The following is a 15,553-nucleotide window of genomic DNA, read 5'->3' as shown; positions in this document are numbered from 1 at the left end:
TTCATCTTAAGAGATCGTTCGATAGAGCTAAGCAATAGGAAATGAGATTCCTTATACTAAGGGAACTGAGCTTCGAGTCATCGTGATAGCACTGTCAGGGACAACGATTAGGCAAGCCATAAGATGTTTACCTTTGACGGCTGAGTATGAGGTCACAATTATAGGTTTGGAACGGGCTTGTGGACTGAAATCCGAGGACATGGAACTAAATAGCGACTCTTAGTTGATCGTCAAATAGATCCTCAGCCTTTACGAGGCTAAAGATGAAAGGATAATGACCTTGTTGTCCCATTTCAGAAGGTTTAAAGCCACGTAAATACCTATGAAATGAATATAGAGGCTGATGCATTTGCAGGCTTGGGTTCCTTAACTAGGGTGGCCTGCATCAGGGTCGGACTCCATAGTCCAACTATTGCATTCCGTGTCGGATTCTAGTCTAAATGAAGTAAACTCATCTAGGTTGACCTGATATTGGTGCAATGACAACCTAAGTTATTTGCAGAATGGGACCCTTTCTAAAGATAACAAAGTTGTGCTGGCCTTAAGTGTTACGCCTCTTGTTTTCGTTGGAAGAAAGTCCTTGACTTATTGGTGGTTTATACCCTTATTATGGAGATCCACACCAGAGTTTTTGAGATATTAAGTGCCTTACCTCACATGTACTGAAGCACAAGTGTATGTTTCTTGCAATACGATAGGATTAGAAGTTAAACGAATCGAATCGACGCGAGTCAGAGTGGCTCAGGAAACATCTGCAGAAACCAATCCACCTTGACGGGTTGTCGACACGTCGACAAACCATTGTTGTATGCTGTCAGCAAGCTGTCACCTATGAATTTTCAGGTGGCAGGTCGACGGAGCACGTCGATGAGCCGTCGACACGTCTGTCAACCCGCACCGCTGGAACTTTCTTGTCCCACTTATATATATGTTGCCTCATGTTTTAGTTCCTTATTTTCATTCCCAAAATCAGAGAAAACCCTCAGATATTCTCCTCTCAACATTTTCCATCACATTAGTGAAGTTTTACCAAGATCCGAGCCCTGTTAACCCGTGCTAGTAAAGGGAAAATTGTTCCTAGGGTTCCATAGAAGAAATTGAGCTTTAGAGTTGGAGTTGAAGCTTGAGATATGGGAGTTGTAGTTTCTTCAAGGTATGTACATGATTCTTACCTTTGTGTTTAAGTTAATTATCAAGAGCTTTAGTAGTTTAAGGTGAAGAAGATGGTGTTGTGGAGATATAGCCTAGTTTGTTGATATGGTTGCCTTGTGGGCTAATTTTGATTAGATTTTTGGAGGGATTCTTACTTATTTTGTTTCCATATGATGTTGTTGTTATGGTTGATGTTTGGGTTGAATTGGAAATTGAGCGATTGTTAAGTTTGTAAAAGAGATGCTGTCCGAAATTCGTTCAGTTCCTTTTATACTTGAATTGGATAGTAAGTGATGTAAATGGTCTAATTGTGGCATATGTTATCTTGATTGTAGACTTACGAGTTTGAGAAGTAGACGTTAGAAGCTTAGATACGCTCCAAGGTATGTTAAGGCCACTCTTTCCTTCATTTTAGCATGATCCTTGTGATATACACGAACCAACAAATGAACGAGCTTCCATATTACTCTACTCTTAGAAGCATTAGAAGCACTTTAGCCTTTGATGATCCTATACCCCTTTTGTCATTGTTCCTTTTGTTCTTGGGTCTTGAGATCTCGTACATTGATGATGTTAATTCAAAAGATGTCTATCGGAGGTAGTACGACATTATGTCACTCCGAGAGTTGTATTTACTTATTTTACTTATGCAGTGCATTCATTTATGCATATGCACATTGACCCATGGCCAGCAGGCGTTATATACGCGTATATTATATGTATATAGGGTATGGGGAAAGGGATAGGCGTTATATACGCATTACCACCTGATCAGTTGGTGCATAGTGATTATGATGATGATGATGGCTGTAGAGAGGCCGATAGGATATGATATATGGATCGGGCTATACGTTCCTCAGCACCAACGTATGATATATGGATTGGGCTATACGTTCCTCAGCACTGACAGTTATACTATGACCTATGCATATCATACGCCCTCAGAGGCACTTTCAGTTATACAGAATCATCTAGATACTTCTAGATGATTAGTCATAGGTGTATTCAGATAGTTAGATTGGCTTTCGTGTCTCAGATTCCTTTCATGATTCTTATGTGCATGTTGTTCTTATGCCTTACATACTCCATACATTATCCGTACTGACTCCTATATTGATCGGGGGGCTGCGTTCATGCCCGCAGGTCCAAGTAGGCAGATAGGTGGTCCAGCTCAGTAGGACTTCTATTCAGCGATAGTCGGTGCGCTCCACTTGGTTCGGAGCTGCAGTTCCTTTTTGGTATGCTATTTTTGACATGTATATATGGGTATGACGGGGCTCTATCCCGTCCTTTCTACAACTTTGCATTCTATAAGAGGTCTGTAGATAGTTGTGTATATTTGACATGTGATGTAGCGTTGTCGGCTCCTATACTTTTGTGTACAGCATATGTAGCGGCCTAGCCGACTTGCACTGTTCTTTTCAATACTCTTATATATATGTGCACAGATGGTTGATTGTTCTTGGTGCTGTTCTTGTATGAGTCAGTATAGTTCAGTTATAAGTCATATAGGCCACCCTGTTATTCAGTGATATCCAGGCACGAGTTTAGGGGTGTCTAGTTAGTAGAGGTCAGAAACTCGTCGCGACTCACCGGCATGGGTCGTGACGGAAGTGGTATCAGAGTAGTTCTATCCTAGGGTTGTCTACAGACCGTGTCTAGTAGAGTCTTGTTTATGGGTGTATTGTGCACCACAGTTATAGAAATGAGGCTACAGGACATTTAGGATGTTGTCATTCTTTCCATCTTAGATCGTGTGATAGATACTTGTGACAAGAATTCAATTTCTAATAATTTGTTCTGATTTTAGTGATGCCTCGAAAGAAAGCTACAGCTGCCCAGAAGGGCAAGAGAGTGACCGATGAGGCTACTAGCCGTACTCAGTGGGCTACCAGGGCACGGGGTGAGTCTCAGAATGAGACCCCGTCTCAGAATTCGAATACCCCGCCTCCAGCACCTGCCCCAGTGCCTCCATTCCCTGAGCCAGATGCACCAGGTCAGGATATGTGGGATGCTATACAATTGTTGACTAGATTGGTGGCTGCTCAGGCTCAGCGTCAGGGAGTTGGTGTCGATCAGGTAGACCTAAGCAGACAGGTTTTTACACATCCAGCAGGGCAGTATGAGTGTTCAGGAGTACAATAGATACTTTGATTCATTGGCTAGATATGCCCCAACTATGGTGGCTAAGATGGAGGATCAAGTTCATCATTTTGTGGCGGGTCTTAGGATACATTTGATTGATGAGTGTACGACAGCGGTATTGCAGCCGGGTATGGTTATTTTTTTGCATACAGGCATATACCCAGAATCTGGAGGATCGTAAGCGCCAACAGATGACAGGGCGAGAGAGTGACTGGGGCTATGGCAAGAAGGCTAGATCTTTGGATATTGCTGGTGAGTTTAGAGAATGACAGAGACAACAGTATTCTCGATATCCATTCCATTCAGCCGCGAGTGCACCTCCATGGTTTCCAGGCCAGAGGTTTGATTGGTCTTCTTATACCGGAGCGGGTCAGAGTTATAGAGCTTTGGGTTCTCAGTACAGACCGGAGTCAGTCCAGGTGAGACCATCTTTGCCACGGTGTACCCAGTATGGTAAATTACATGCTGGACAGTATCGATTGGGATCAGATGCTTATTATACTTGTGGCTAGCCAGGCGATATGATGAGGGAGTGTCCATTGAGGGGTGGTGCAGGCATTGTTCAGCCTACAGGGTCCGTAGCTGGTTCTTCTTCATCTGTACGCTCTTCATGGCAAGGGTCTCAGACACCAGCAGGACGTGGTAGAGGAAGGGGTAGAGCATCTAGTTCGAGCAGTCCTCAGAACCGCATCTATGCATTAGCTGGTAGATAGGATCATGAGTCATCTCCTGATGTTGTTACAGGCATATAATCAGTTTCCTCCTATGATGTATACACATTGATTGACCCAGGTTCTACCTTATCATATGTTATTCCATTTGTTGCTGGCAAGTTCCGGATAAAGCCTGAATCGATTAAATCTTTTGAGGTGTCTATGCCAGTTGGTGACCCAGTCATAGCTAGGTGAGTATATCGAGGTTGTGTGGTCATAGTTTGCAATCACCATACCATATCAGATTTGATTGCGTTAGATATGTTCAATTTTGATATTATTATGGTTATGGATTGGTTGGCTTCTTGCTATGCTAATGTTGATTGTAGAACGAAAGTGGTTTGGTTCCAGTTTCCAGATGAGCCAGTTTTAGAGTGGAAGGGTAATGCTGCTTCGCCAAGGGGTAGGTTTGTTTCCTACCGTAAAGCAAGCCAGATTATCAGAAAAGGGTACATTTATCACCTGGTTCGGGTTCAGAATATACAAGTAGAGTCACCGACCCTTCAAACTGTTCCTGTGGTTAATGAATTCCCAGAAGTGTTTTCAGATGAGCTTCCAGGCATTCCGCCAAAATGGGAGATTGATTTTACTATTGATCTATTACTAGATACTCATCCAATATCCATTCCTCCTTATAGAATGACACCTGCAGAATTGAAAGAATTGAAGGAGCAACTACGGGACTTACTCGAGAAGGGATTCATTAGGCCTAGTACAATGTCGTGGGGAGCGCTGGTATTATTTGTAAGAAAGAAGGATGGCTTTTTGCGAATGTGTATTGATTATAGGTAATTGAATAAAGTGACTATAAAGAATAAGTATCCACTTCCGAGGATTGATGATTTATTTGATCAGCTGCAGGGTGCCAGATATTTTTCAAAGATAGATTTGAGATCAAGATACCATCAGGTTAGGGTGAAGGAGGAAGACATTCTGAAGACGAAATTCAGGACTAGATACGGGCACTACGAGTTTCGTGTTATGTCATTCGGGCTAACTAATGCTCCAGCTGTATTCATGGACTTGATAAAACATATATTTAGACCCTTCCTAGATCGGTTTGTGATTGTGTTTATAGATGACATTCTGATGTATTCTTCATCAGAGGCCGAGCATGCAGATCATCTACGTACAGTGCTTAGGGTTCTTCAAGATAGAGAGTTAGTTATATACGAAGTTTTCTAAGTGTGAATTCTGGCTGAACTCTGTGGCTTTTCTTGGCCACATTATTTCTGATGAAGGTATTAGAGTGGATACTCAAAAGATTGAAGGTGTGAGGAATTGGCCAAGGCCCACGACACCAACAGAGATACGTAGTTTCTTGGGTCTGGCAGGATATTACAGGAGGTTCGTGGAGGGATTTTCTTCTCTTTTAGCCCGTTGACCAAGCTGACTCAGAAATCAGCTAAGTTCCAGTGGACGGATGCGTGTGAGTGGAGTTTTCAGATATTGAAGGACAAGTTGACCTCAGCACCCGTCTTGACTCTTCCAGAGGGAACGGATGGCTATGTGATATATTGTGATGCTTCAGGTATTGGGTTGGGATGTGTATTGATGCAACTTGGCAAGGTTTTTGCTTATGACTCCAGACAGTTGAAGAAGCACGAGAAGAATTATCCAACCCATGATCTTGAGTTAGCTGCAGTGATCCATGCCTTGAAAATGTGGGGCACTACTTATATGGTGTCCATATTGATATCTATACCGACCATAAGAGCCTTCAGTACATCTTTAAGCAAAATGATTTGAACTTACATCAGAGGCAATGGCTAGAGTTGTTGAAAGATTACGACGTTAATATTCTGTACCATCTTGGAAAGGCTAATGTAGTAGCCGATGCGCTTAGTCATAAATCCATGGGTAGCCTATCATATTTGCAGCCAGAGAAGAGAGAACTAGTCCATGAAGTTTGTCGACTAGCTAGTCTTGGAGTTCTATTGGTAGATTCAGGTGATACAGGAGTTACGATTCAAGATACCGCAATATCATCGTTGGTAGTAGAGATAAAGGAGCGTCAGTACGAAGATCCTATTTTAGTCCATTACCTAGATATGGCACCTCAGAAAGAAAAGACACCCTTTGTGATCGTAGGGGATGGAGTGCTTAGGTATTGAGGTAGATTATGCGTTCCTAATGTTGCAGGGCTACGTCAGCATGTTTTGGGGGAAACTCATTATTCTCGCTATTCTATTCACCCGGGCACAACAAAAATGTACCATGATCTCAAGGAAGTTTACTGGTGGGATGGTATGAAGAAAGACAGCGGAGTTTGTCGCCTAGTGTCCAAATTGCCAGCAAGTTAAAATAGAGCACTAGAAGCTCGGAGGTTAATTGCAGGCTATTGAGATTCTGACATGGAAATAGGAGGTAACTAATATGGATTTCATCACAGGTTTGTCCCGTACTCCGTGGAAGTATGATTCAATATAGGTCATAATTGATAGACTTATAAAGTCAGCCCATGTTCTGCCTGCCAGAACTACTTATTCAGCTGAGGATTATGCGAAGATCTACCTTAGAGAGATTGTACGACTTCATGGTGTTCCTACAGCCATTATTTCAGATAGAGGGGCGCAGTTCATAGCTAGTTTTTGGAGATCTTTTCAGAATGGATTGGGGACTTAGGTGAGTCTTAGTACTACATTCCATCCACAGACAGATGGACAAGCTGAGCGTACTATACAGACACTTGATGATATGCTGAGAGCGTGTGTGATTGACTTCTGAGGTAGCTGGGATGATCATTTGCCTCTTATTGAGTTTGCATATAATAACAGTTACCATTCTAGTATTCAGATGGCTCCTTATGAAGCTTTATATGGGCGGAGGTGTAGATCGTCTATAGAATGGTTTGATGTTAGAGAAAATCAATTAGTAGGATCAGACTTAATACAGCAAGCGGTTGACAAAGTGAAAGTGGTTCAAAAAATATTATTAGCAGCTCAGAGTCAGCAGAAGTCTTATGCAGATAATTGGCGACGTAAGTTAGAGTTTGAGATATGAGATTGGGTCTTCCTGAAGATCTCACCTATGAAAGGAGTGATAAGATTTGGCAAGAAGGATAAGTTAAGCCCTCGGTACATTGGGCCATATAGAATCACTCGTACAGTGCATAAGGTAGCATATGAGTTAGAACTACCTTCCGATTTTGAGTCTGTGCATCCGGTATTTCACGTGTCCATGCTCCGTAAGTGTATAGGAGATCATTCGAGAGTTGTACTGGTAGATGATATCCAAGTGACCGAGCAATTAACATATGAGGAAACCCTTGTGGCTATACTAGATAGGCAAGTTCATCGATTGCGGACTAAGGATGTGGCTTCCGTTGAAGTGCTTTGGAGAAATAATAATGTTGAAGAGGTGACATGGGAAGCAGAAAAAAATATGAAGACCAGATATCCACATTATTCTCATCTTCCGAGGAGGTTCAGATTTCAGGTATGCGATATATGGAAATTTTATTTTGGTTCGTGTGAGGCCATGGTCGTTATTGCTTTATGTAGTCCTGTGTGGCATAATTTTGGGTTGCTGTGTATAGGTTGGATTGGTATAGTTGCAGGAGAGACTCTGCCGAAATTTTTATAACTCATGACTTGTATGAACATTTGAGTGACTCAGGAAAAATCTGCAGAAACCGGTCCACCTTGACGGACCGTCAACACATTGATGAGCCATCGTTGTACACCGTCAGCAAGCTGCCAGCTCTAAACTTTCAAGTGGTAGGTCGGCGAAGCATGTTGACGAGCCATCGACACGTTGACTAACCATCGACCCATCCGTCAACCCGCACCGCTGGAACTTTCTTATCCCACTTATATATATGTAGCCTCACGTTTTAATTCCGTATTTTCGTTCCCAAAATCAGAGGAAACCCTAAGATATTCACCTTTCAACATTTTCCATCACATTAGTGAAGTTTTACCAAGATCCGAGCCCCATGAACCCGAGCTAGTAAAGGGAAAATTGTTCCTAGGGTTCCATGGAAGATACTGAGCTTTAGAGTTGGATTTGAAGCTTGAGTTTTGGGAGTTCTAGTTTCTTCAAGGTATGCACATGGATTCTTACCTTTGTGTTTAAGTTAATTATTAAGAGCTTTAGTAGTTTAAGGTGAAGGAGATAGTGTTGTAGAGACATAACCTTGTTTGTTGATATGGTTGCCTTGTGGGCTAATTTTGATTAGATTTTTGGAGGGATTCTTACTTGTTTTGTTGCCATATGATGTTGTTTTTGTGGTTGATCTTGTTTTTGATGTTTGGGTTTAATTGAGAAGTAGACGTTGGACGCTTAGATATTCTCCAGGTATGTTAAGGGCACCCTTTCCTTCATTTTGGCATGATCCTTATGATATACACGAACAAATGAATGAACGAGCTTCCATATTACTCTACTCTTAGAAGCATTAGGAGCACTTTAGCCTTTTGATGATCCTATACCCCTTTTATACCCCTTTTGTCATTGTTCCTTCTGTTCTTAGGTCTTGAGATCTCGTACATTGATGATGTTAATTCAAAAGATGTCTATCGGAGGTAGTGCAACATTATTTCACTCCAAGAGTTCTATTTACTTATTTTACTTATGCAGTGCATTCATTTATACATATGCACCTTGACCCCTGACCAGAAGGCGTTATATACACGTATATGATATGTATATGGGGTATGAGAAAAGGGATAGGCGTTACATACACATTACCATTTGATCAGTTAGTGCACAGTGATGATGATGGTCGCAGAGAGGCCGATGGGATATGATATATGGATTGGGCTGTACGTTCCTCAGCACTAACATATGATATATGAATTGGGCTGTACGTTCCTCAGCACTGACAGTTATACTATGACCTATGCATATCATACTCCCTCAGAGGCACTTTCAGTTATACAGAGTCATCTAGATACTTCCAGATGTTTAGTCATAGATGTATTCAGATAGTTGGATTGGTTTCGTGTCTCAGATTCCTTTCATGATTTTTATGTACATGTTGTTCTTATGCCTTACATACTTAGTACATTATCCGTACTGACTCCTCTATTTCTTGGGGGGCTGCGTTCATGCCCGCAGGTCCAGGTAGGCAGATAGGCGGTCCAGCTCAGTAGGACTTCCATTCAACGGTAGTCGGTACGCTCCACTTGGTTCGGAGCTGCAGTTCCTTTTTGGTATGCTATTTCTGACATGTATATATGGGTATGACGGGGCCCTGTCATGTCCTTTCTAAAACTTTACATTCTATTAGAGGTCTATAGGCAGTTGTGTATATTTGACATGTGATATAGCCTTGTCGGCTCCTATTCTTTTGTGTACAGCATTTCTAGCGGCCTAGCCGGCTTGCATTCTTCTTTTCAGTACTTATATATATGTGGACAGATGGTTGATAGTTCTTGGTGCTATTCTTGTATGAGTCAGTATGGTTCAGTTATAAGTTATATGGGCTACCCTATTATTCAGTGATATCTAGGTACGAGTTTAGGGGTGTCTGGTCAGTAGAGGTCAGACACTCATCACGACTCACCGGCATGGGTCGTGACATTATGAATGAAGGCGGTGCAGTACTTCTTGTACGTGGGGGAGTTGTACAATAGATCCTACCTCAGCCCTCTAGCTAAATGCCTGGGGCCAACAGAGGCAAACTATGTGCTGTTAGAGGATCATGAGGGCAGTTGCGGGAATCACTCTGGGCATGAATCTCTAGTCCGTAAGTTGGTAAGAGCAAGATACTAATGGATGATGATGCGAAGGATTTCGTACAAACATGGGACAAATGCCAGCGTCATTCCCTTATGGTATCACAAGCCTACGAAACTTCTCCAATCAGTGGTAGCGTCTTGACCTTTCCTGAAATGGGCAATGGACATCGTGGGCCCGCTATCGGAAGCGCCCGGAACGGTAAGGTTCCTATTAATATTGATTGGCTATTTCTCAAAATGGGCGGGAGCCGGAGCATACAAAAAGATTAGAGAGAAAGAGGTAATGGACTTCATATGGGATCACATCATATGCAGATTCGGATCCTCGAGGGAAATCAAAACATGACAACAACTCTCAGTTCGTCGAAGCTAAAATCACTGAATTTCTAAAAGGACTAAAGATCAAACAGATAACCTCTTCAGCATATCACCCTTGCGCGAAAGGATAGGCCGAATCGGCCAATAAGATCTTCATACAAGAGATCAAGAAAAAGTTGTAGAATGCCAAAAGAAGATGGCCCCAAGAGCTGTCTGGGGTATTGTGGGCCTACTGTATGACTGCAAAAACAAGCATCGAGGAAACTCCAATCTCCCTCGTTTACGTCGCAGAAGCTTTTGATACCGGTGGAAATCGACGAACCCAGTCTAAGGTTCATCCAAGCAACCAAGGAATCCAACACCAAGGCAACGTCAATTGGGCTAGATCTCCATGAAGAATGACAAGAAATGGCTTTCATCAAGATAGTGGCCCAGAATTGAAGAGTGGAGAGATACTTTAATAGAAAAAACAACCTGAGGCACTTTAAGGTCGGGGACTACATCCTCCGAAAGACTATTCCCATAACGAGAGAAGTAAATATGGGGATCTTATGAGCAAACTGAAAAGGACCTTACCAGATTGTTGGGGTAACTGTAAAAAGGAGCATACATGTTGAAGGATATAAACAAAGAAGAACTGAAAATTAGTTGGAACGTCATCTACTTGAAGCGATATTACCTCTGAGAAAGGTCAGGTACGATTTAGGTAAAAAATTCATTATATTTTTCTGACATTTCTTTCCAGGACCAGGACTCCTCAAAGGGAGATCCGCTCGGCATAATCGGCGAGAACTGAAAATACGTGTTGCACTCTTTTTCTTCGTCAAGTTTTTATCCCAAACAGGTTTTGACCAGTAATGTTTTTAATAAGGCAACAATTGAAAAGAATATTACTTACAGTAGACGCCGGGACTTGGGAATAATGGATCCAGTACTCGAACCCACAAACTTTTACATTCAAGCACTGGGGGAGATGGATGAGACAGGAACTGCGTGCAAATGATCAGGGCTTCCAAATATAGCATAACATCAGGACTAACTAAAAATCACAACCCAAGGCAGATTGCTTATTTTTGTAGCAAAAAACTTTTTGAAATTTTGAAAAAGTCCCGAAAAGGGCCCATGTATCAATAGAGCGGCTTGCCCCTGCTTTTGTGAGAATAATAAGAATCCCACTTTCTTCTCAATTGATCACAAACTAATCCCCAGACTCAAACGTGCAGTGCCAGGCTGAAATCGAAGACCGGAAGGCTCCACAACTCCGCTTCGATCACACGATATGACCCCAGGGCCTAAGAGGGTGTAGGTTCCACGAACCTTATGCCATTAAATAAGGTTGAGACGTCATTCTTACCAGCACTGAGTTCAAAAGTCCCTTTTTATTTTGAGTTGGATGTTTAAAAATCCCAATCACAAAAAGTGTTTTTGGAGGTGACATGCCCGGATTGAACAAAAGGTTTTGGACTCAAACTAAAAATGCGACATTAGCCAATACCATCAGGCTTAAACATAGACACCCGAATATGAACATAATTCTGGAAGAAGGGTATAACGGTCAAGCCCTGACAGGTAAGTGTTAAAATTAAAAAAATGGTAGGTTATTTTCAACTTGATCTTCACATAAAAGTGCATGTCAAAGCGTAGGAAAAACAAAATAGTGCCTAGATTCGGGAAAATACCAAAGATAAAAAGATCAAGGCATTTGGGGGAAAAACAACAATTGTATTTATAAAAAAAAAAAAGCAAAAGGACGGTGTTCCGACGGGAAATGTCAAATCATCCAAAAACAACATGGGCTAATGTTTCTGGCCAAATTACCCATAAAAGTCTTAACAAAATAAAGAAAATGAACGAAGGCCTGAGCAATCAACATTGACATAAGCTAAGCGGGAGGGGGGGGGAGGGTGGGGGGGAGGGGGCTTCTCTGGCCACAGAGGGTTTTGAGGAATCTTCATTTTCAGAAGCGCTTCCCTTAAACTCATGGGGGTTCTCCAAAGTTATACCCGTAGTGCCCAGGTCTCATTGTTCATCAGGGCCAAGGACAGATTGTCGGTCTGTCTTTCTTGAACTTCCCTCAGGGTATCCATACAAGTCTGTAAGATAACCAAGTCCTGGGTTAGCTTGGTTACGTGTTGATCAGCTGTCCTACAGTGCTGTACCCGCTGGAGCCGAGCTTTTGAAGCATGAATTCGCTGCATGCGGTCTTGAGCGGCGCCTAGGTTGGCTTCCATTTGGGCCGCCTTCCGCTGAACCTCCTGATGACCTGTATACAATTTTGTTAAAGAGCCCTCGTGCCCCGTCAGGGCTAGCTTAGCATCCTCCCATCAGATCCTCATAGAGTTCCTGAAAGGTTGGAGTTAAGAGTTCTTGGCCTGGAGTGCTTCAATTTTGGCTCGTAGTTGCTGATTCTCCAAGCTCAATAATTCAATTTCCCATGGAGCTAAGAGAGGCAGTGTTTTGGCCGTATCCAGGGCGGAAGAAATAGCATCATGACCCTACACATGAAGTGGACAATAAACTGAATATCGTAAAAAAGGGCGAGTAAGGTAAAAAGGAACATTGAAGTAGATTAGATCAATAAGATGTCCATACCAGGAGGAACGTAGTAGCCAGATGGGAAAGAGATTCCTCTAAGTCAGCACCACGCTCTTCGGGGCATTCAGGAGTCAGCATTCCAAGCCCTTCAGGGTCAACCACCGCTTCTATTGGCACTTTCCCTTTATCCTGATCGGCAACTCCCAAAGGAGGGGATCCTCTTGACCCCCGACGTCAGCTCCTTGCCCTTCCTCGTCATCAATATGGAAAAAACCTTGGATAGTTTCCCTCTAAGCGTCAATAGGGGCGGTACAACAATGGCGCAACACTTATTTTATTCGGGGGAGCGTCCCCTAGGCTTGGGGGTCCTCGATGCGACTGTTCGAGGCCTCGGCTGTAGCTTGAAAAATGTTGGCAAGGGAAACTTCGCAAGAAGGAACCCTTTGAGACACAGACCCCCTAGAAACGATGCCTGGAGAATGAAAAGAAATTAAATAAAAGCCCGAGGAGTGAAAGGATGAAAGACATAAGGTCAAGTTACTAACCTTGATTGTTTCCTTTCCATCGGTCAGTAAAAATACTTCTCCAAGTCCTCTCAACACCCCTAGATGCCCGTAGGATATCCATCACCCAGGCAAAAAACTCGGTACAAGGTTTGGCTTGACAGGACTAGCTTGAGAACATGGAATAAAAGTTAAGACACTGTATGAAATAAGTTATAGAAAGAGGGGTAGTGAAAATACTTACCGGCAACGTTTCATTGTTCGGGGAGGGACTCAAAGTAAGGCCTATGTAGATGATCAGTAAGAATCACCACGAACCTATCACACCACCCATGATCAAAGTCGTCTTCAACACTGGTGATCAGGCCCCGAGCGCCCCAGTGAACCATTCTACTTCGAAATATCTGGGGGGAGTACAAATGAATCAAGTGATCAATGGTAAAAACAATGCCCATATGATCGGTCTGGTACTGGAGGGATTAGACCACCCACTAAGCCTGAGGTACGAGTTGACCTATTCAAACTTGGTAACGACAGTAGAAGGCCTTGGTCACTTTGTGGATGGGGGGCCAAAACCGATGGTAAATGGGTACGTGTACTTCATGGAGAATCCCTCGAGATAATGGGAGGTGGTAACATTGGCGCCCACGATAGAAATATCGATCTGAGGCCCTCATGGGCAATCTTTACACACTTGGGGGATAGAAGAGTAGGAGACCAAAAAAGAAATTCCCTCAACAGATTCCTAGCGATGATTGGTGCAGACGTCCATCATATATTCAAAGCCTTGAGAAATGGTGTCGACGGTGAAATATCTGAGATCAATTTCTTAAGTGGCTGTCGAGATAATGGCCCAATCCATCTGATCCTCCAAAGGAACGGTCTGCTGGCAGTCGGAAGAGGAGGATGATGACGAAGCTGACATGTTGATCTGAGTTTTGTCTGATGGAAAGGGTAGAATGACAATGGGACGGTAAGGTGATCAAGCCTTGATAAAAACACTTGGTAGTCAGAAAAGAGTGAATAAGGGCTTCCTGAATCAAAACAGAGTTAACCATGGTCTTGGCCTTCTCTCTCACCGCAGTTTAGTGACAAATGCGAACGTGCACCGTTATTGGGGTTCTATCATGATGAACACTGGCAGCAGGATCAATTCGATGGAAAAATTGGTACCTCGACAAATGGGATGAGTTGTAGATTTCCTTCACTCACATTTAGAGGCTTTCTACCGATTCAATTCCAATCGATTATGGAAAACAAAGAGGAACTTGGGTCGGATTGTGATTCCTTGAAATTAATTCTATAGAGGCTTATGTTGGCCTTAGGTTAACTAGTCAACCGTCAGCTAGGAAGCTCCAATTCTCTGAAGCAGCTACCTCGACACAGCCTACTCCGTTTGGGGAAAAATATTATCACGAGAACAAGACTGCCCAGAAAGGTAAATCTCTCTCTTATTTTCCTCCTAGTGCACGCGATGACAAAGTTTGTTAACGATAGTAATGGGTTATTTGAAAGAGCAGGAAGAGTACTAGAAATTGGCATTAATTAGGTATGACATTGGTGATACTCCATATCTGAAAACTATGGGTGAGCTATGTAGAAAATCCTTGGAATTTTTGCAATCAAACCTCAGATTCTTCTACATGATAAAGGTTACTTCATTTTTAGATTTAATCCCATTATAGATAGTCAAAAGGTTAATAAGGCTGGGCCTCATTACTTCCATAATAAACCGTTTATGCTTCAGAACTGGGAGATCGAATTTGAGTTTCAACCTGATTGTTTAACAACCATACGCTTATGGGTTACTTTTCCTGGTTTGGCTATAGGCTACTGGTTCAGTGATGCGCTTGGTAAGGTAGCTAGTGCCATAGGGAGACCATTATACACTAATATATTTACTGCAAATATAGAACGGATTTCATATGCTCTGATATTGGTTGAAACTGATGTATCTCAACCACTCGTTGAGGCCATTGAAATTGCTATTCCCACTGATTGCTTTCATCAAACAGTAGACTATGATTGGAGACCCAAGTTTTGTACTGAATGTATAAAGTTTGGGCATACAGCTAACAAATGCTGGAATATGAAAGCTGCTGCTCAAAAGGAGAAGGGGCTTCAAGAGGTAAAAAAGAACTGGAAATGTAATCGGAGCAAGAATAAGCAGACTAGATAGGATTGTCAAGCAAAAGGAAGGGTCATGCCTCCATAGGAAACTACAACTGGTGCTCTAGACAAACCTGAGTCCTTTACTATTAATTGTCCTTTAGCACAAACTCAGGACCCTCAAGCTGAAGTCAATTAAGAGAAGAGTGACCACAGTAGCAGTTCAACCTCAATTAAGAACAAATAGGGCGCTGGTCATCTGCCTCCAGATCAGGTTAAGGTTGTTTATGTTTAAAATAGTTATGATGTACTCTAGGTAGAGACTGATGGTCATTCTAGAGATCCGGGGGTCATTCATAACCCCCTATGATAGTCTCTATTTGGATTATTAGGG

The sequence above is a fragment of the Lycium barbarum genome, chromosome 2 (assembly GCF_019175385.1).
Source record: "Lycium barbarum isolate Lr01 chromosome 2, ASM1917538v2, whole genome shotgun sequence".
NCBI lineage: Eukaryota > Viridiplantae > Streptophyta > Magnoliopsida > Solanales > Solanaceae > Lycium > Lycium barbarum.
The sequence above is the reverse complement of the archived record's forward strand: the minus strand, read 5'-3'. Positions refer to the sequence as shown.